Source organism: Balearica regulorum, chromosome 3, assembly GCF_011004875.1.
Source record: "Balearica regulorum gibbericeps isolate bBalReg1 chromosome 3, bBalReg1.pri, whole genome shotgun sequence".
Classification (NCBI taxonomy): domain Eukaryota; kingdom Metazoa; phylum Chordata; class Aves; order Gruiformes; family Gruidae; genus Balearica; species Balearica regulorum.
The window spans coordinates 75,838,150-75,858,716 of NC_046186.1; the positions used below are offsets into that span (position 1 = coordinate 75,838,150).

The 20,567-nt window shown below is 37.7% G+C and overlaps 1 protein-coding gene across 2 annotated transcripts in view; it reads right to left on the bottom strand.

Moving 5' to 3' along the window:
• Nucleotides 1-20,567, bottom strand: part of PRKN (parkin RBR E3 ubiquitin protein ligase) — a 767,705-nt gene that overhangs the window by 460,272 nt on the left and 286,866 nt on the right. The window lies entirely within an intron of this gene.

The window sequence follows — 20,567 nt, forward strand, 5'->3', positions numbered from 1 at the left end:
AAACACAGTAAGTAATCTTTGTGTGGTGTGTGGCAAATTCTGTCATGATTTAGAAACCCTCAGGAGTTGATGACATTCATCAAAATATATTCCAGAGGACTCACACATTTTTCTCAAGCAGTTTTCCTAAAAGATTGAAGCAGCATTTGAGTAGCTTACAGAGACACAGAAAAACAGCAAAAGGATTTCAGTCATTAACAGCTCTGGCAACATAGAACTCATATGAACACATTTTACCTCCCTCAATACCATGCCATAGCTATTAATGATGCCATAGATATCGATCCATCAGAATTTCCATTATAAACCAGCATTTTCAGAGGCGATATAAAGCATGCTCTTTCCTTGAGCCTTAGACATCTCAGCCCAAATGCCAAGATTTTATTAAATCCTCTGTCTGCAGAGGAAAAAACTACATACTTCCCAGCAATTAAAGACTCTAAGTCATAAACACTTTTTTTAAATTCCATTTTTAAGAAATATTTCATTCAGAATAAACAAGGATGGGGATTAAAAACCATTACATATTTATCAAAAATATGATATCATAATACTTCAAAATCTAAGGCCATTTCTCTGAAGTACTTGATTAATATGCCTTACTCTTGATTTGGAGGTTTAAAATCTTTCTTATGCTCTTTTACTATCCCTAAGATATAATAATCCACTAGCTAAAATATGTACCTTGGGAAAAAACCTCAAAACATGCATTTTATAAAATATACAATCTGCATTTGAGGAGCTTAAAATAATTCAAAACATGAAATAATGTTATGGTTAGTCAAAAATTAAATAGGCATCAATAAAAGATTTTCATTAGAAAAGACAGATAAAATCTGCCAGATTTGGTCCACAGAGATTTTTAATATATGAACAAACCTCTCTAAGCACATATTTACACAAATGATCAGAGTATGGCCTTTTGGGTAAATAATATTTAATTATAAACACTCTGAGGGGATCATTCCATTTCTTACATTCTGCACTCTATATTAAATACACCTGAAGACACGGAGCAAACACACTTGTCAGGAGAACCACAATGGCAGTCAGAATTTTTTCCCTTGTGTATTTGATTGGCTCCATGTAGTGTCTTTATTTGAAAACTTTCATGAAAGCAATGCAGTCAATGCTGTGTCACGGCCATGACAACAGAGCACATATTATTTGGGATTCCTGGTTTTCAAGAACTAAACTTAATTTCCATGGTTAGGAAGAAAAGAAACATTGTTAGAATCTTAAATAGTTTCAGAAAACAGATGTGACACTACAGTTTAAACTAAAAGACTTAAATTAAGACTATGCAATCAACTTGATGTGCTACAGTTACCTCACAAGCCTATGATACCCCACAAGGAAGGTTTTTTCACAGTTTTCAACTTGCCTTATTTCAGCCAAAGAGAGACTGCAAAATATTTTTTTAATTAATAAGTTGACTTATATTTGAAGTAAAATCAGTGTTAAACTGATGATTTTTTGTCCAAACTCACCAATATAAAATATCAAGCTAAGTTTTTTTCTATATTAAAAAAACCCAAACCACAAAACCCCCCAAACCAAAACACCTTCATTTTTGCTTCTATACAAAATCTTAAAGCTTTTGTCAATTATTTTAAGTAATTTTTTTATTTGTGTAAGACGTAAGTGAGAGAGAATATCCTACTTTCTCAATGCTCTACTCTGCTTTCAACAGAATAGTTAAGAGTATCTTTGGAAATCCAGCTGGGTGAACAGGAAAACTACTTTGGCAAAAGTCATTCACAAGCCTAATAAAATTTTCCAAAACAGCTCCTGAGCAAACAGTTGTCAACCCACCATTGCTTCTGTTTTCTTGTACCCAGAAGTTTGAAGCGACTTCGACCAACTGTGTGTAAGTTACTGACTGCTTTATTTTAGGTCAATGGTTTTGTGAACAGCTGCTTCACTGTAAAACTTCCCATTTACTGGGGAGTACAAGGGGAAAAATTATAATAAAGAAGGTGAGAATGACACTCTGGTACCTGAGAGCAGTTAAATGCAATGGCAAAGAACCCAGCAGTGTCCCAGAGAAAGCAAATGCTTTAACCGCATGGCTGCCGGCCTCATTACATTGAGAAATACACTCTTGCAAATTTTGCCTTCGTCCTGTGCTATGTGGAATAGCAAATCCCAGCGTTTCACACAACAGCTGTTAGAGTGAATTTATGAAGTATATACTCTTCATCTTCCTCTGTACACTACCCCCCCTTTTTTTCTTTAATCAGGCATCAGCAAAACAGGCATGATTGAATCTGTTTTCTACCTGTTCCATTACTTATTTATGTATGTCTGCTCTGGGGCTACACAAGGTGGTGGGAGAAATTTTGCACATCACTGTTTCAAGGTAGTACTAGTATAAAAGGCACTGATATAGCCAAGTATCTTCCCACAGGCACTAATTAAAAAGCAATTAAGCTCACTTGATAAGTGTTTGCTTCCATTTCTTTCATTCAGTACTCAATGCACTGAAGTTTTTCTCCTTTCCTCCCTGATTACAACTACACAATCTGAGACAAAATAAAGGAAGGAGATGATAGAAATTTTTAGCACAACCCAGAAAACAAATCTCTTTTGTTACTCCTCTGTGCACACTTTTGTATAATGTGTAATAGCTAAAATTTTCTGACTAGATTAGATGATAGCCTTATTTTTAGAAATCTGGCTGTTTATTGACAGATGTCTGGGTTCTGAAAACAGGCTACTGACTTGACTGTCAGTTTGTTTGTGTTTAAATATAAATATTTTTGATATTTTCTGTAAAATGTTAACTTCTTGAATAGTTATCACATAGCCATCACTGTCAGGGACAAGTATTACAACATGTGCATAAATAGTATATTCCTATGTGAACATACAAGGTTAGCTAGATCATATTCTGACAGTAGAAAAAAGCAAAATCAGTGCAAGTAAATTGAGATGGTTCACTTTGCCTGTAAATGAGATACAGACAGCTGACAGAGTACAGGAACAAACAAATGAGACCTCAGAAGTAACCAACGGGGAGAAAAAGGAGTGTGGGAAGGAAAGGAGAAGGGAGGGCATTTGACTTTTATTTACACCTATCAACAGCTATCCCTTTACTTCCTATAATTCCAAATTGTCTATTGTCTCTTTGCTTATACACCTTGCCACTAGGTTATGACATCAAATATAGAAACTCCAGTTCTGAGGTAAATTCCTCAGTGCCAAACAAGGGAGGAAAACATGTTTTTCTACTGAGGAACCAAGGACCTGCTCCTTGCTCTCCTGCTGACGGAGATGGGTGAAGAGTCTAAGCTTAAAGACTGAGCCATATCCTATAACTCTACTTCCCGTAAGTCTGTAAGTCTCCTTGGTCTCCATCTCTCAGAGATAATGTAACTAAATTCAATAAAGTTAACTTAATTCACTTATTAACTTTTAATTGAGACTTTAAACGGGAAATAACTGCCTGCTCATCCTGCATAACGGGACGCTGAAGATGCTACTCTGTTTTTCATAAAAAAATAGGCTTTATTCCTATGAGTAGGCCTGTGGATGTAGAAATGCCAGACCTTTAAGAGAGCTATGTTAGGTACTGGTAGAAGTTTAGACAGAGCAAGTTGGAACTCAACAGAGGCTACAAACATTTCAGAGAAGTGGCCAGTACTGAGTTCCTGACCTTCTGCTTCTGGGGTCCAAGTTCACAAGTTTCAAGCCCACTCTGGTATATCTACCCTGCGTTGCTGTCTGCAGGAAAGAAGTGTATGGAGTCTGGTTAAGACTTCTCCCTTATCCCACGATGGAGTTCAATATTTGAATTTATAAGTCTTTTTCTTCCCATGTACGTTTATTATATTCACATACAGACACTGAGATTATAAAACATTTTTTGTCCCTTTAGAAAGAAAAATACTGTGCAAATGTAAAGACTAGGTAAATTACTTATCAAGAATTTCACTATCTCACAGAGAAAGAAAAAAGAGGTTTCTTGGATAAATAAATAGACTCTCTCCTTAAATCCCTAAAACCATGAACAGAGGAAGTACAAGCTCCTGATGGGTTGAAGAGCAGAACTGGTAATACAGAAGGAACAGAAATAACTTTGCAGGGTACCTTATCTGTTCAGGGAAACCATATGTTCTGAAAGTGATATGCTTGGTCCTCAGGCAAGGGGAGAAGGTAGGTGACAATTACAATACCCTTAACAGATATGCTTTACAGTGGGATTTACAGCATCTTTAGAAAGTGTTTTACAGCTGACCTTTCAGCACCAAGGTTGAAGACCATGCTGGCATGTGTCTCAGGGGTTAGGAAGCTCAGCTACAACCACCAACGTGGGATAAAGATCTTCTCTGCTCTGTTATCTGTGAGGACCACCTCACTGGCAAACGACAAGCTAGAAAATTAAAATGAATTCCCAAATCTAAGTGCAGACAAGTGGTGACAGGAATCTAAATCTAGGAAGCTAAATTACCATTCTTGTAAATCTCTTGGCATAGTTAATGCCAGATTTACTTTTCTCACAAGAGAAATTCTCAACTCCATCCTTGTTACTGTCACCCGAACTGAAAACACTTGTGTAGCAAACAGGTCAATTTAACCAACGAGGTCTGCATTTTAAGTGTTCCACATACGATTTTCTGCTACAGCAGTCATAGACGTAGTAGTCTGTAGTTTGTGGCTTTGTTACAGTGCTGAGTAACTGCTGCAGCAAATACTATTATTTTCTAAACCCTATTATAAAGATACAAAATCATGGTGAAAAGTTTCTACCATAATATAAAGGCAGGAAAGGGTTCTTTCATCCAAAATAATTTCCAAAGGTGATGAAGAGGAGTGTAAAACCTTTGAAGATTAATTTTTCATGGAGGATTAATTTTCCTTTCACTTTTATGGGTGAGGTTGAGGTATAACTTCACTCAAGTCATTATTACAGATCTAAATTTTTACTGTAATGTAAAATAGATATAAGTGATGAAGAATAAGGCCCTCTGTCTTTCATATATATCTTTTTTCAGTTACTAAAGGCTAGAATGAATGTATTACTATTATTATATGTATTATTATTTTTACAGTCTGTAGATAATTAACCATGAAGGAATACTGTATATTTATGTATACATAAAAAGAGCCTGTGTACAGCAACACTGTGATTTTCAAACCATGAATAGACATAAAATAACCTGTTAAATTAAAGAGGGAACAATGTTCTTGTTTGTTATACAACATCCCTGTAAACAGATTGTGTGTCTCTCCATATCAGTGTTCCCCAGCGTCAAGCAAGGAGATCAGTGCCTGAGGAGAGCCTTAGCCAGCGGGACCTCCTGCAGATACAAGTCGCACTGCATGGATCTTGTTCTTTACATGATTTTACACTATACTAAAACTAGACCGTAACTGTAAAATACCACAGTTGAAGGCAAGCAAAGCGCCCTTTTAAATCCGATTTGCTTATCTGTTGATATTTGTCCAAAAGAGACTATCCTGACATGATTTTCTCCAAAATACTCCCAAGCTGAAATTTTATTCTGATGTAGACAGGATGCTGGTGGTAACAGAGTGAGAGACCTCTTCCCTCATGACCCCCATTTGAAAGGGATTTTACACGCGCTCTAAACTCCACCCTCCTCCACTTCTATCTAAAAGTCCTCACCTGTATCTGCATTATCCCTCCTCTCTTGAGTCTTGTTTGCAAAGTAAGAGCAGGAGGATAGGCAAGGAGTTGCTACAGACGGTCATGTCCTTTTTCATTTCATATGGAGACTGATTACAAGTAAATTCATCAAAATTTTAGCAGCAGGGCTGAGGTTGACATAAGGTTTTAATGGACCACAAACTAACTTCTTTTTCCACCTGTGCGCTTCCAATTTTTGCACAAATATGAGATACCTTGTTAATAGGTGTGTTGCATTCTGCTGAGTTTTAGCTCTGTATGGAGTACAGCTATAAGAGTACTGGAACTAGATAGAAAAATCCTGGTGATTATGTATTAAATTTAGGGGGCATACTTAGACATTTCATCCCATATATTTCAGGGATAAAGACAGTAATCGAGTCAAATACCAAGAGATAGATACAGATTCCATAAAGTATCAAAGCCATTGAAAATAAAACATATTAAAAATTGCATAACAGCAAGAATTAATAAAATAAATCATTTCCTTTTTCCACCTTATTCAACTATATTTTGTTTGCAGGAGGAGAACTAGGGTTTTCATATCATTCCACAAGATTTTGCAACCATATGGTCAAATGGAGAACACAGTGACTAAGTGGTAGACTTCCAGCCTCAACAGTCTGCATTTGAAAAGGACCAGATCCATATGGTTTTCTCCTTCTTCTTCTCCTTTTTTTTTTTTTTTTTTGTGTCCTATACTAGTTGATACAACACGTCATTTTTGCGTAAGACACAGCATTTGGGGAGCACTTTGTATACTGAGACAGTTTAAATTCCTGACAGTACAGGAAGCTTAGAGTCTACTTATTAGAAAGAGCCTGTCCCAGAAGTTAATCTGTCTTAGCTTTCACCAGCAGCTTTTGGATTTATGCACACTGTATAATTGGAGAACATTTATGTATAATTAAAGTACATACAGACAGGTAACTGTAATACAAATTGTTTTACTAAGTGGGATGCATCTATTTACAGTAAACTAGTGCCAAGATTGTTGCAGTCTAATTCTTTACAGGTCTAGTTTCTGAAATTGCCTGCTACACATTGCTGAGACTCATTAAAAGTCAGTATCAGTGGCATGGCAATTTGAGATCTTTTCTTTATCGTTAACCTCTATGTCACTTAAAATACTGACAAAGACCAGGTTCTGGACCAGCTGTTTTCACTGATCAGGTAAAATCTTCTTTCCTCAGTTGAAAGAGTAATACATACAGGATCTACTGGTTTATATGTGTAGTTGTTTTATGCGTATACCATTCATATGTGCTTTGTACAGAAAATCCTTGCTGCGAAGTAAAAGTACCAGAGAAGAGGTGAGGTTCTTCATGCAATATGCTCTAACAAATGAAGTGCATCACTCCTAATATGCTTGATCACACCTAGTTTTAAAAGTTTGGCATAATCAGTACTGTACTACTTGGAGGAGAATCTTTAAAGAGGAGGGAGCAGAGAGTAGTACCCAGTTACATTTATTCTCATTTGTATATTGTTTATGGGTCTCACATAACCTTATTACTGTAAAGGGTATAAAATCAGGCACTGATTTGGCTCACTAGCTACAGTAGCCCTTCTTTTTTGAGAGAAGCCCCCAATTCAATTTCTCGCTGCAATGGATTTTTTGCAAATAAGGATAATCCTTCATTTAGTGTTTACACACTTGGTTACCTCTTAGCATTCTTCCCTGTCATATCAGGTTTTAAAATTTTATTTAAAATTGCCAGAATCCATTTATGCATTAGCTGGGTTTTTTTATAGTTATGGACGAGCTGGCATTCAACAAATTTAGCATTAGGAAAGAATAGTCATGATTTTATCAGAATATAACAGGACCCATACCCAATTTTACCTTCATTTTCTTGTGATGTGTTACTGTTCATGCAGAAACATAGCCAGCCAGCACAAAATGAGTATCTGTACTGGAAAAAGTAAACTATTTATTTTTTTACTCTCCCACTTACTCCCTCCCCTTCTCTCCTGAGACAGACACAAACACTCAGGCACCCTAATTCATTTTATCAGAGAATACGAGGAAAAATGTATTGTAGCTAACTGTGAGGCCTCCCTGAATATACAGGAAGATTCTGCTTACTGCACTAACTTAAGATTCAAGTATTTCAGTTATTTTTTAAATAAGAAAGCTACAAAATGTCAATTCTCTTTAACAGACTTTATAATTTGAGATATGTTAGAGAGAAGTAAAAGCAGAAGAGAAACTTAAGAGTCAAACTGAAGGAAAAGTTTTCCGGCAGAGTATGAATATTTTAAATAAAATTACACAAATCACAGAGTTAAAAGAAGCTTGGAGGTAAAAAGAACCTTAATCTAGCTATTTCATTCTAGTTGAAGTAAATAAAACCTATGAATTCTAATTTCCTCTTTAAATTGCTGTTTTGCCAAAATGCCAAAGTCAGCAATCTTAGCGTTCACCATTGGGCCTGAATTTCAAGAAACAGCTTTTTACATTAGCAAAAATGCAGCCCTGAGGCAGAAGGGGACAGCAGAACCAAAGAGGCGACCTGCTGGCTCTCCTTTCTGATCACAGCTTAGAACCTGATCTGCCTCATCCTGCAGTCCTCTTAATTGGGTTGGCCACAGGGAGAGGGTGAAACCAGGTCTAACATACTATAACATCAGCTGAATAATTATGAATGCACGTTAAGGAATCATTACCATAAGGTCATGATCCGCAGGCAAATTAAGAGAAAAATGAAAAAAATGTCTCTTGACATTGTTTCCAAAGCCTGAGAGTGAGGTAACATTATTTTATTTTTAAAATCCATCCTCAATAAATAATCCTGTACATCACCATCAAGAACTGATGGGATTTTCTGACACTGTCTTATACTAAAAAACCCATGTATGACACCACATAATGAATATGTTGGTTAAAATACAAGTAAAAAAGTGAAATTCTAGAAGATAAAATATAACTACTGCACAATGGATGCACATTGCTTACATGACTTGGTATTTTGGCTTTTGTTTGCTTTTCCTTTGAGGGATTTTTAGTACTGTACAAAACCACGCAGAATTTAAATATCCTTTCCTATTAGCCCAGAATAAAAACAACCCTCAATTTGTCACTTACAATTGACTAAACTGATTTATATCCTGTAAGGCAGGAGATGCATAAACTGTTCCTTCTGATGGCACCTGACTGCACTATTTTAAGTCCATTTTCCTTCTCACCAAAAGTGCTGTCACACTTCAGGCAGAGGCTTAATCTGGTGACTTGATGTTGACAGAAAGCTCCACGAGGCTCAAGATACATGCAGGTAACCAGACAGTCTTTCAGTTTGGTGATTGGTTTTTACCAAATTGTATGAAATTTTTCCTAACCATATTTAGAAGGAACTTGGAAGTTTTGGATCTGAGCTAAAGCAGATATATCTAAAGATCCCAAAGAGAATGAATATTCAAACAAAATTATTCTCCCACTCTTAAGCAATATATAAAACACTGGGTAAAGCTTGGGTTAAAAACATTGTTGCCTATTTGCCCAAGTTTGTAAGTTCAGAAGAAAGCAAGCAATTAGACCTGACTGAAATGAAAAACCTAACTTCAGGGGAATTAATTTCTTCCATCTGAAACTGAATTTTTAAAATCAAGCAAGTCAAAATATACAGAGAGAATATCAACACCCAGAATGAACATGTTCAGATGAGGACAGTGCAAAATTGTACATCCTTTTAGCTGTATAGGTGTTAGTGTGTGAGCAAATAGCCAAACCGCAACCCAAGAGAGCACCAACATACTTCAGGGAAATATTTTTTAATATTCTGAGAACATGCCCTGCCATCTATGACATCTATATTGGTAACAGACAAATAATATTAGACTTGGTCGGTATATTTTTCTTTTTCAAAGCTATGGACATTACTCTGGGCAACACTCCTGGGTAGGGATGAGACAGCAGTGTTTTCGGCTAGCAGGCTAGGAGCAGAGCTAGACAGAAGAAAGCTAGAGAAAACATCTCTTGGTGCTCTTTACAGGAACCTGAGGCATCAGCTAAAATGCAGTGCCTAACTCTGAAAAAGGTAACTTCTGCCAAGCTGAGCTGACTTTTTTGACAGCACGAGTGGTGCTTACGGAAATACGGACGTGCCGAACATACTGATTCTCGTGAATACAGCCTGAATTGAAAATAAAAAAGCAGTAAAATTTAGAACTTGAGGATGTACAGACAAATTCAAAACAATTGCAAAATGCTTCCACCATCAGATCATAAATAGCTGATGAGCACATGCAGATCAAATCTAAGGAAAAATACCACTGATATACTCTCTTATCTCATCTGTTATGACACTGTGCACACCTATCTTAACCATAAGACAGACTGCCCTCGGTAAGGGTACCCAAACTTAGTTTGCTCAAGTATCACCATGAATAGATGCAACAACAAGAACAGTTGATGCTTGTATCAGGTCAGTGGTAGAGATAACACAATTTAGGATACTATACTTTTATATACTGGTAAAAATAGCAAGGCAGTCTGAACAGAGAGTACTGGTTAAAGCTTGAGCAAGCCTATTGTCGTAAGGTCTAAAATCCCTAAACTTACCATAAGTGTCAAGAATTTCAAGACGGGCTAAGAAATGTCTTTATAGCTGCAGTTAGTGTCTTTATCTTCCTCCTAAAACAGTTTAAATGCCAGGATACACAAACAACATAAGGCTTAGATTCAAGTATTCAGTGGTTTTGGTGTATAATAGTTTTTTATGTAAACTAAAATAGTTTACATAATAGTTTTTGGTGTAAAAAAAAAATCTCAGTCTCTCAGTACTGTTTGTTCTCCGATTGTCTTAGGAGACATAGCCTGAAATTTTATTTTAATGAAAATTTTTCCATGGAGAGATTTCTTTTTTAAAATCTAATGCTATCAGATATTTTATCAAGTCAAATATATTCAACACTTCTTGCTTGAAAAGCTTCATGAATTCATTCTCTGTGTCTATGTCCAAAATTTGTGCAGTTTTAACTGCATTTTAACATCATTCAAACAATACCACAATCCTATGATGGCTGTAGTTGTACATGAAGATTAAAAAAAATGCTTGTATCAGGATACATTTTTCACATTCGTAACTGTTTGAATTTATAGAGTCATGAGGTAGTTGTACCCACTCTATGAAGTATACTGCTTTGCCTACAAAAAAGTTAAAAACCTCTTCCCTCACAACCAAAGTATTTTCCCTTTTCTAAAAAGTCTACATGTATTGTCTTGACAAAAGAATGCTCTTTCAGTTAAATTGAGATTTTTACATCAGAATGCTAGAATATTTCTCTGCAAGTCACTTCCAAAATATGTTTCATACTTATTACAGAGACCCCACAATTTTATTTCTGCTTTTAACAAAACCATTTAAACCATTAAGTATTACGTAATAATAAACCCATGTTCAGAGCTCTTGCCAAAGAACAGTTCTCCAAATAAAGTCTAGGAAAGTTACAGAGTTCAATGTTAAATTTATATTTATATTTTTATAGTTTAAAACAGGAAAAAACTCCAACAACCCAGTGCTAATATAATGAAGTTCTTAACACAGAAGCCTTTGCCATCTATAAAAAAAAAAAAACCAAAACAAACATAAACCTCTTCTATATTCAAGATATACCACTGAACTCACATGGCCTTTTTTCCATGTAAGGAGCAAGCTTTAAACATATGGCAATTAATACAGGGAACCAAGGATGTCTTGTTTTGCCCAGTTGCTTACAGCAGAAAAACTGATATAAATACTAACAATATATCTGTGGATTACTAACTGGTCAACACCACATGTCCCTAAGGACCTATTTATATATTAGGAAAATTTCCCTGAGAAGATAGGGAAAACCTTCATTATAACACTGCATGCCTCTACGAAGAAAGTTAAATCAATATAACTACCACAGTTGTGGCTGCGTCATGTTAAAGATGTCTTATACTAATGAAGCTCTGAGGACAGGTTTAATGAGTTTGACCTTAATACCTTTACATCACAACCCTATCCAAATGAGTCTAATCAATATAACTTAAAATTAGCTGATTCTTTAGTTACAGAAGTCTGAGTCTTTACTTACATCAAGTTTAAGTACCCTAAACCTTTTTAATGAACTAATTCAATCCAAAACCAGAAAAAAAAAACCCACAACCAAAATGGTTGTGGCAAAAATGTACAGATTTGGAGAGATTTTTTCCCCGGGGAGGTAGAATAGAGACCTGTTTATAGTTCTTTTAGAGGTAAGCAGTTACTTTAATCTGTTTTTACTTAATCATCTTCATTATCAACAATTAATATTAAAATATTATAATTAATAATGATGATTTAGGAATTACATCAGCTTCTTAATGGAGATGAAAGTACACATATAAGAAAATAGTTTGACATTTGCTACTTCTGCTACTACAACACCTTAAGTAAATATAGTTATTTTTTCCTCCTAAGACAGCTGGTGCATCAGATATTCCAGCACCTTAAAAATCAGGAAAACATTACTGACCCTTTAGAGTTGTTTAATATTCATCACTATGAAAAATGTTGAAGTAATGTAGTGTGAGCATGATCTCTCTGTACCCACAGCTATCTAAGGAATAATACTGGGAAGACAGAAGTTTGGCTGTACTTTAATAAAGAAAGCAAATTAGGAGAGTTATGCACTGGGACATCTGAATCTCAGTGGCAGCTGCCATAGTGAAAAAAAACTCCACTGTCACAGTCCAAGATTTGTTTGTACTGTAATGCATTCCAGCAACACACCCACAGCACATTACGGTCCTACTGAGTAGAAAAAGGGATCCAAAATACATATATATACACATATATACACACACACACATATATATAATACCCTTTTGTGGTCGTATTGTCTGTGCATATGCCAGCAGAGGGAAAGAGTGGTCCCTCTCCTGTTACATTTCTGCCCCCAAGAATGGCCCCAACTAAAGTTGAATAAAGCTTACTTATCACATCTGTTCGTGCTCCTTTTTTTTTTTTTCTCCAAAGGTATACTTCTAAACAAAAAGATACACAACCCATGAACAGAAGTAGCAGAAGACCTACAAAAGAATGAAACAGATAAAGTCCGCAATCTGATCTACATGTAGATGTGATCCCATACCACCCAATGGTAAGTGCTCCAAATTTCTAAGGATTTCTGAAGGAGTTATGAAACACAGGATCTATTTATCAAAGGATCCTTGATTACAATTCAGATAATGTGCAATGTTACACAAAAGCAATTCCAGTGCAACAAATAAGTTTGAAAAAGTAAGTTTTACGCTGAGCGTGGTATTTTTCACTAGGCCCAGGCTTTCAAGTGATATACTGAAATATACATTAGGGGTGATCTCACCATATACATATCTGAAGGGAGGACGTAAAGAAGACAGAGCCAGGCTCTTTTTGGGGATGCCCGGAGGCAGGACCAGAGGCAATGGTGTGTTGGTTTTGCGTGGCAAGGTTTTGGTAGCGGGGGGGCTACAGGGGTGGCTTCTGTGAGAAGCTGCTAGATGCTTCCCCTGTGTCTGATAGAGCCAATGCCAGCCGGCTGCATGACGGACCCGCCGCTGGCCAAGGCCAAGCCAATCAGCGCCTCTGTGATAACATATTTAAGAAAGAGAAAAACAGTTAGAGAGAGCTTTGCAGCCAGAGAGAGGAGTGAGAAGATGTAAGAACATCTGCAGACACCAAGGTCAGTGAAGAAGGAGGGGGAGGAGGTGCTCCAGGCGCCGGAGCAAGATTCCCCCTGCAGCCCGTGGTGAAGACCATGGTGAAGCAGGCTGTCCCCCTGCAGCCCATGGAGGGAGGATGAGGGGGTGTAGAGATTCCACCTGCAGCCCGTGGAGGACCCCACGCCAGAGCAGGTGGAGACACCTGAAGGAGGCTGTGACCCCGTGGGAAGCCTGCGCTGGAGCAAGCTCCTGGCAGGACCTGTGGCCCTGTGGAGAGAGGAGCCCACGCCAGAGCAGGTTTGCTGGCAGGACTTGTGACCCCGTGGGGGACCCACGCTGGAGCAGTTTGCTCCTGAAGGTCTGCACCCCATGGAGGAGACTCACGTTGGAGAAGGCCGTGAAGGACTGTCTCCTGTGAGAGGGACCCCACGCTGGAGCAGGGGAACGATGAGAGGAGTCCTCCCCCTGAGGATGAAGAAGCGGCAGAAACACCGCGTGATGAACTGACTGTAACCCCCATTCCCCGTCCCCCTGTGCCGCTGGGGGGGGGCGGAGGTTGAAGCCGGGAGTGAAGTTGAGCCCGGGAAGATGGGAGGGGTGGGGGGAGGTGTTTTTAAGATTTGGGTTTATTTCTCATTCATCTACTCTGTTTTGCTTAGTAATAAATAAGATGAATTCCCTCTCTAAGTTCGGTCTGTTTTGCTCGTGATGATAATTAGTGAATGATCTCTCCCTGTCCTTATCTTGACCCGTAAGTTTTCTTTCATTGTAGCTTTTCTCCCCTGTCTAATGAAAGAGGGGAGTGATAGAGCGGCTCTGGTGGGCACCTGGCCCTCAGCCAGGGTCAACCCACCACAAATGGGTACAAACGGAAACACTGGAGGTGCTGTCTGAACATAAGGAGAAACCTTTTTCCTGTGAGGGTGACTGAGTGCTGGCACAGGTTGCTCAGAGAGGCTGTGGAGTCTCCACCCTTGGAGATATTCAAAAGGACATGGTCCTGGGCAACCGGCTCTGGTGGCTCTGCTTGAGCAGGGGGGCTGGACCAGAAGACCTCAAGAGGTGCCTTCCAACCTCAACCAGTCTGTGAGTCTGTGCTTCTGTGATACCACAGCAACTGCGAAGACAGGATACACTGAACACCATCTATATTCCTAGGCATAGATCTATATTCTCTGGCAGAAAGGGCTCATTAGACATTTGATTCAGAGAGTCATGTAAAAGTCTAACCTGAAAGTAAATTTGGTAACTGTTTTCTTTTCCGTTTACATTTGTTGTCACACAGGCTGGAGAAAGCCACTTTAGGCTCCACATTAAAGGGCAGTTTTATTTCACAGCATGACTTGGAGTGGTACATAACACTGAAGTAATTTTCCCTCTTTCCAATAATTGGTATTTTTTTCCAGCTTTTAAGGCACTTTATAATGTGTAATCTCACTGAAAACACATACTGCAATAAATCCTATAAATCATGCATAGATATCTCAGAGCTTCTAGTAGAATTAGAAGATAAAATATACTTTCTTATCCTATTAAAATGAAAGGAAAAACCTATATGTTATTTGTTCAACACACAGTCAAAACTGTTTCCTTGGCAAAGTTTATTTTGCATCAAAGAATTGCTGTTTCTCTCTTTTGGAATGGATGGGATAATTTTCTTCATAAATCAAGTATTCATTTGGTTTCATTTACTATATATATATATATATATATATATATAAAAATTAAACAATTGATGTCCAATGCAGTGAAATTTGTCTTAAGGGATATTGGAAAAAGAAATGAAAGAGGCAGCCAAAAGCCTGAATAAAACTGTATCAAGTCTTCTGAATCCTCCCAACAGTTGGGACACACACATTCCTGGGGCCTGTCTCCTCTTCAGATGGAGCTTAGCACTTTGGAGGCCAGCCTCAATGGCAGTGTCACTATGTAAGGCAGGTGCAAGAGTGAGGCTGTCCTTTAAGGGGTTCAGCACGAAGTGAGACTCAGAGCCAAAGAAGGAAGTGGAGAAGAAAGAATAAAATGGTTATAAAATAATTTTGCAGTCACCCAATGCTGAGTTTTCTCACTCCTATAATAAGTAATAAGTGCCACAGTATCTTAAACAGGCTCCAGGACCATGTGTTGGGGCAGCCTCCCCAGGGTGCGGCTGGATTTGGCAGAATCTAACACATCATCAAAGAAAACAGACTTTTTAATGTAGAAATGTAGGCATTATTTTTTGTCTTCTGATATTCCTATTACTAAATGCAATGAAGCCACTAGCTGAGCAATGGCAGAATCAGACCTTCAGGCCCCACGCAATCCTTCTTAGGAGGGTTCCACCAGTAATTCTGGATTCTGGGTCAGTTCAGCACTAAATTTATTTAATGCTGATGCCCTGCTCCAAGTCACTGCAAGCAATAGGAGAGCAATAAGGATGAGTGGATGACACAAATTCCTTACAAGGATGGCACCTGTGGAACTACAGTAAAAGTAGTAAAAATATTGGCCTCCTTGGTCAGGCCAATTAGTGATAGATTTTCCTTTGCTATGATGGAAAAATGTTCTCTTCTGAGACAGATTTTGTTATTGGAAACTGTTCAAACTACCTAATGGATATGACAGATAGAGGTTTTGTATCTACGTTAGCATGGAATTGTGCATGAACTACAAACACCACGAGGAGACAGGACTTACTACCATGATATAGTTCTGCACTAAGAGTCTCAGCAGTTGATATTTAGCAGGCCTGTCACCATCAGATCAGGTCAGGAGAGAAACGAGTGCACAGAAGAGTAGATTTGCCTGCATAGCAGGTAGGGAGATAATCAGAATATGCCTTATTTCTCTCTGGCATCCAGCCACATCTAGGCCTGGGCTACACAACAGAATAACATATCTGTATCTTAAGATGTTTCTTTACTCTCAAAAAACACTGGTTCACTAGAAAAAAAAAATTAGGTTTATTATTAAGTAGGATGACTTAATATAACTAATGCAGAAGGATTTTCTGAATCTGTGGAAACCCTGGAAAAAAGAGATCTGAGAGCTCTTTTTCTCTGCACTGCTCTTCTCAAAACATCATTAGCATCAGTGCCCAGTGGTGGTAATTTAGGTGTCAGAATTGAGACATTTTTCATTATTTATGTAGAAAGAAGCACATATATTGAATACATGTAATTTCCTGTAAGTACTACTGTTGTCGGCCAAATGCAGGGAAATTAAGCTATTTTTGTACTGCCACATTCATTAGCAAGAACCCAACAATAAATGATTGCTTCACATTTGTTAGTTTGACCAAGGAGCACATGCTACAATGGTAGCACAATTGTGCGAATGCACAATATTCAGCAGAAGTATTTTAACACACAGTGTTTGTCATGTGTTAGCTAAGATGTATCAAAAACATTTTTATCCTCACAGCAAACATGTAATTTTGGAGAGACAAATACCTGTGCCATCCAGCCTCAAGAATTCAATCACATTTTTAATATCTCCCCAGCCTGTGAATGAGATCACACTTTATCACATTGCACTCCACCGGGAGGAGTTTAGTTTGCAGTTTAGCTTCAAAGGACAAATCGATTTTTTGTAACCTGCTTGCCATATTACCCCAGCAGTGGTAACCAGCAGTGGAGAGAAGCTGACTCGGCAGCGGTAAGGGCTACGTTATCACAGAGGTGCTACTTGCCCCTTTCAGTCAGCCTTGCTCTGATGGAATGAGTGGTAGTCCTTCTTTCCTCCGTCACCGAGCCAGGATACAAGTAATGAAGTCTAGGAAAAATGCGTGATCTGAAATGAGCAGTGGTGAGAGGTGGTGCACTGTGGAATGGAGTTTCACAATGATATATTAAAAAAAGACAGATCAAAAGTAAACTGCCTTGATATTTTATATTACTGAGAATCTCTGCTAAGTTTATATTCATTAAAAAGAAAACACTCTACTTAAAACCCTACAAATAATTTGATTAAAATGGAGTTAGGAAGTAAGAACTTGAAGAAAATGACTTCATTAAAGATCTTTCTCTTCCTAGGAAATACAGAAGAATCACTATCATCTATTAGAAAGACCACTTAAACTATCTATGACCTGTTATTTGTCAGTCACTGGGAGGCACTTGGAAGACACTCGAGCTTTTCCCTTGCAGAACTGCGACGTACCACACAGCCTACACTAACTGACAAGCTACCTAAATGACAAGCTTTTCATCATGCCAAAGGAACACAATTCAGCAAATGTCCATTTCTTTGCTAGTTTTAAGATGAAAAGCAATAGATGAAAACAATATTCCTAATATGACAAACAATGAAAGAGCAGCTCTGTGGCAGAGACAGTTTAAGGAAACCCATGAACTCAGGAGGCTCCTCTGGAGCGCGGAGGGCAGGGACAGCAACAGGATCATATGCACCAGCTGCTGAATAAAATCCAGATGTGCTGTCAGTGCCAGAAACTCAGTCTCATCTCAGCTGCAGGGAGTTAAATCAGATCCGAATATAACTCCTCATGTGTGAAAAGATCTGAAATAATAATGTGAGCTATAAGGAATACTTGAAAACTATAGAAGTTATGCAAAACTCCTTTGGCACTTGTACTAGAGGATATACCAAAAACTCAACCAGTAGTACTAAGGAGGCGATGTGAAGAATTACCAAATAGTCCTGAGTCCTGAGTCCCCGCAGTAGAAATGGCCTCACCATAGCACCTATGGCTCAGTAGGGAGACCTAAAGTCTATTTACCGCACTCCAATCCAGATTCTTACCCTGGTTGAACTTTGTATTATGACAAACAGATAGCAAATCAAACGTTACTGTCTCCTATACCAGGAGTAAGTCACAGAGTCAGTTACATTGAAAACGTGTGCTTTATGTCTAAAGCTTGGTGTATACCAGTTTGCAGAATCAGGCCTTCCATTTGCAGGTAGGTATTTTCCTTTTCATTCCAGAGTTATGTGAATGTTAACACTACTATGGCTCCAAAAAAAGAACTGTAAATGTGACTGCTGTAGTCAGGGGGGTTTTGTGCTTGGTTTGGGTTTGGTTTTTTGTTTTGGTTTTTTTTTTTTGGGGGGGGGGGCAGGTTTTTTTTTGTTTGGTTTGGTTTTTTTCTGGAAAGAGGAATAGCCTAATTATCTAAATCATGGCTACTGAAACTAACTACAGCATTGCATGTAAATGAAATAAATATTTTTAAAAGCTTAAAAGCAATGAAATATATAAACCAGTGTGAAACTAATGACTAAAATTTTCGAGCTATATTTGAAGAAATTTGCTGACAGGCTTGTAGGTGGTCTACAAAAGACTCCCACACTCCAATCTTTCCAGACATGCTTTTGTGCTTGATTAATTAGAGAAACTAGGGAGAGGTGATACTTTTGCAGTGACTGATGTTTTCTTATAATTAAATCAGTCTGGTATATATCTCCCATAAAGCATTAGGTCATGAAATGTTCATAAAACACCAACCTAATGTCATCTGGAAAATTACAAATTTAATATTTAGATGGATGTCTTAGGTAAAAATAAAAACAGTGGGCTCTTTAATTTCATAGAAATATAGTATCATAAATTTAGCCTGAGCATCATATATTAAAATAATGCTATGCAAATAGGCATGACAGTTAAATAAGGTATTAGAATTAGACTGTTTAAATGAATAAGTAATATTTTAAAATGTCAGTCAACACACCATGAAAAAAGAAAGCTCAATTTAATTAGGTTGGTCATTTGTGGCTTAGGTAGGAAAAGGATTAGCATGTAGAGTATGTTAAGGCTGCCCAAAGCTTTGTGTGGGTTTTACACAGGTATTCACTTTCATCTCAATAGAAGAATTAGTGTAACAAATGCTGGCTTACATGGTGCTTTGCTGCTTATGGCACAAGAGAGCTTCTCAAGAAACTTGCTGTGTTGCCATGGAAAGGTCAGGCACAGCTTAGAGAGAATTGGAAAAAAAAAATTTTTAAAAAATAGTTTTGCTGACAAATCTGTAGTATGATGGTACAGACAAGCTTTTTTACAGTTTCCTTGTGTCAACTTTATTTTGACTAATTTCTCTATAAAAGGAAAATAATTGCAGTACCAGTAGATAAGATGTCTGTCAGCAATCACTGGCATAGTCCACTGGGATTGGAGGGGCAAGATAAAGGGTTTGGGGTAATATACTAACTCACATGATTTTATTTTTTTTTTAACGTGCACAAAAGTCAAGCAACTGACAGTAACACTTCCAGCCTGACATAACTTGCCTACTGTAGATCACAATGCATTGAAAAAAGTATAGTAGATACAACGCACTTGCTGGGAGGACCACACTTTTGCCCTGCATTAATGCAGAGAGATCTCTCACAGTACTGAAAAATAAATGGGGGTTTGTACATATTTCAAGCTTCCCCAGCTGGAATTATTTTCTGCCTCCCTGGAAGATGGACCAGAAAGTGAGAAGAAGTCACGAGGGCCAGGCACATGCCAAATCTGCACCTAATCTTCATAACCACAGGACTGAGGTAGACGGTATGTATTTATAAACCAGACTGACTGTTGCATAGCACGTTCATGGCAATAAGCTTGCCCATATCGCAAATATTGCACTTTGGAAGTCCTGAGGACTGCCCGCCCAAACCGCTGGAACAGCACATTCGCTGTTCTCAACTACTGTGCTCTGCTTGAATTCGAGAGAACACAAATAATAACAGATTTTCTTTGTTTTGAGGAGAAGGTAACAAGAACCTTAAGTGTGAATTATTTCATAGAGAAGCATTATTTTATAACTAAAATAGAAAAAAATATCATTTGATACTCTCTAAAAGATATTTCCCTTTTCTCTTTTGTACCTTTATGCTGAAGTATCTTCTCAAATCTTCTGAAAGCTGGGAATTTTTGAATAAATCTTGAAAATCGCAAATGCTTCCACTACAAGTTTCCAGCTACTTTCTTTTCATACCTACTGTAAAGTATGCTAATAGAAAAAGAAGCAGCTGCACTCTGCTCATGCAATGGAAATTATCAGCTTGTATATTTTTATTGTGTTATTGATCCTGTATTTGTCAAAAGAATGTAGGCCCATGTACGTTGCAGGCAATCAGATACAAAAATGTGTATTTAGAAATATGCCATACTGGAACTTGTTATAATAAGATTTTTATTGTGGAGTCATGAGGAATTCTTGGGACACAATAAAGAGATATGAGATTTTTTCCCCCGGTCTCCAAAATGAAGAACACTATTTAGCAGATACTGTAAAAACTGCAAGTTTTTGGAATTTATTTAAGTCTACTTAATAC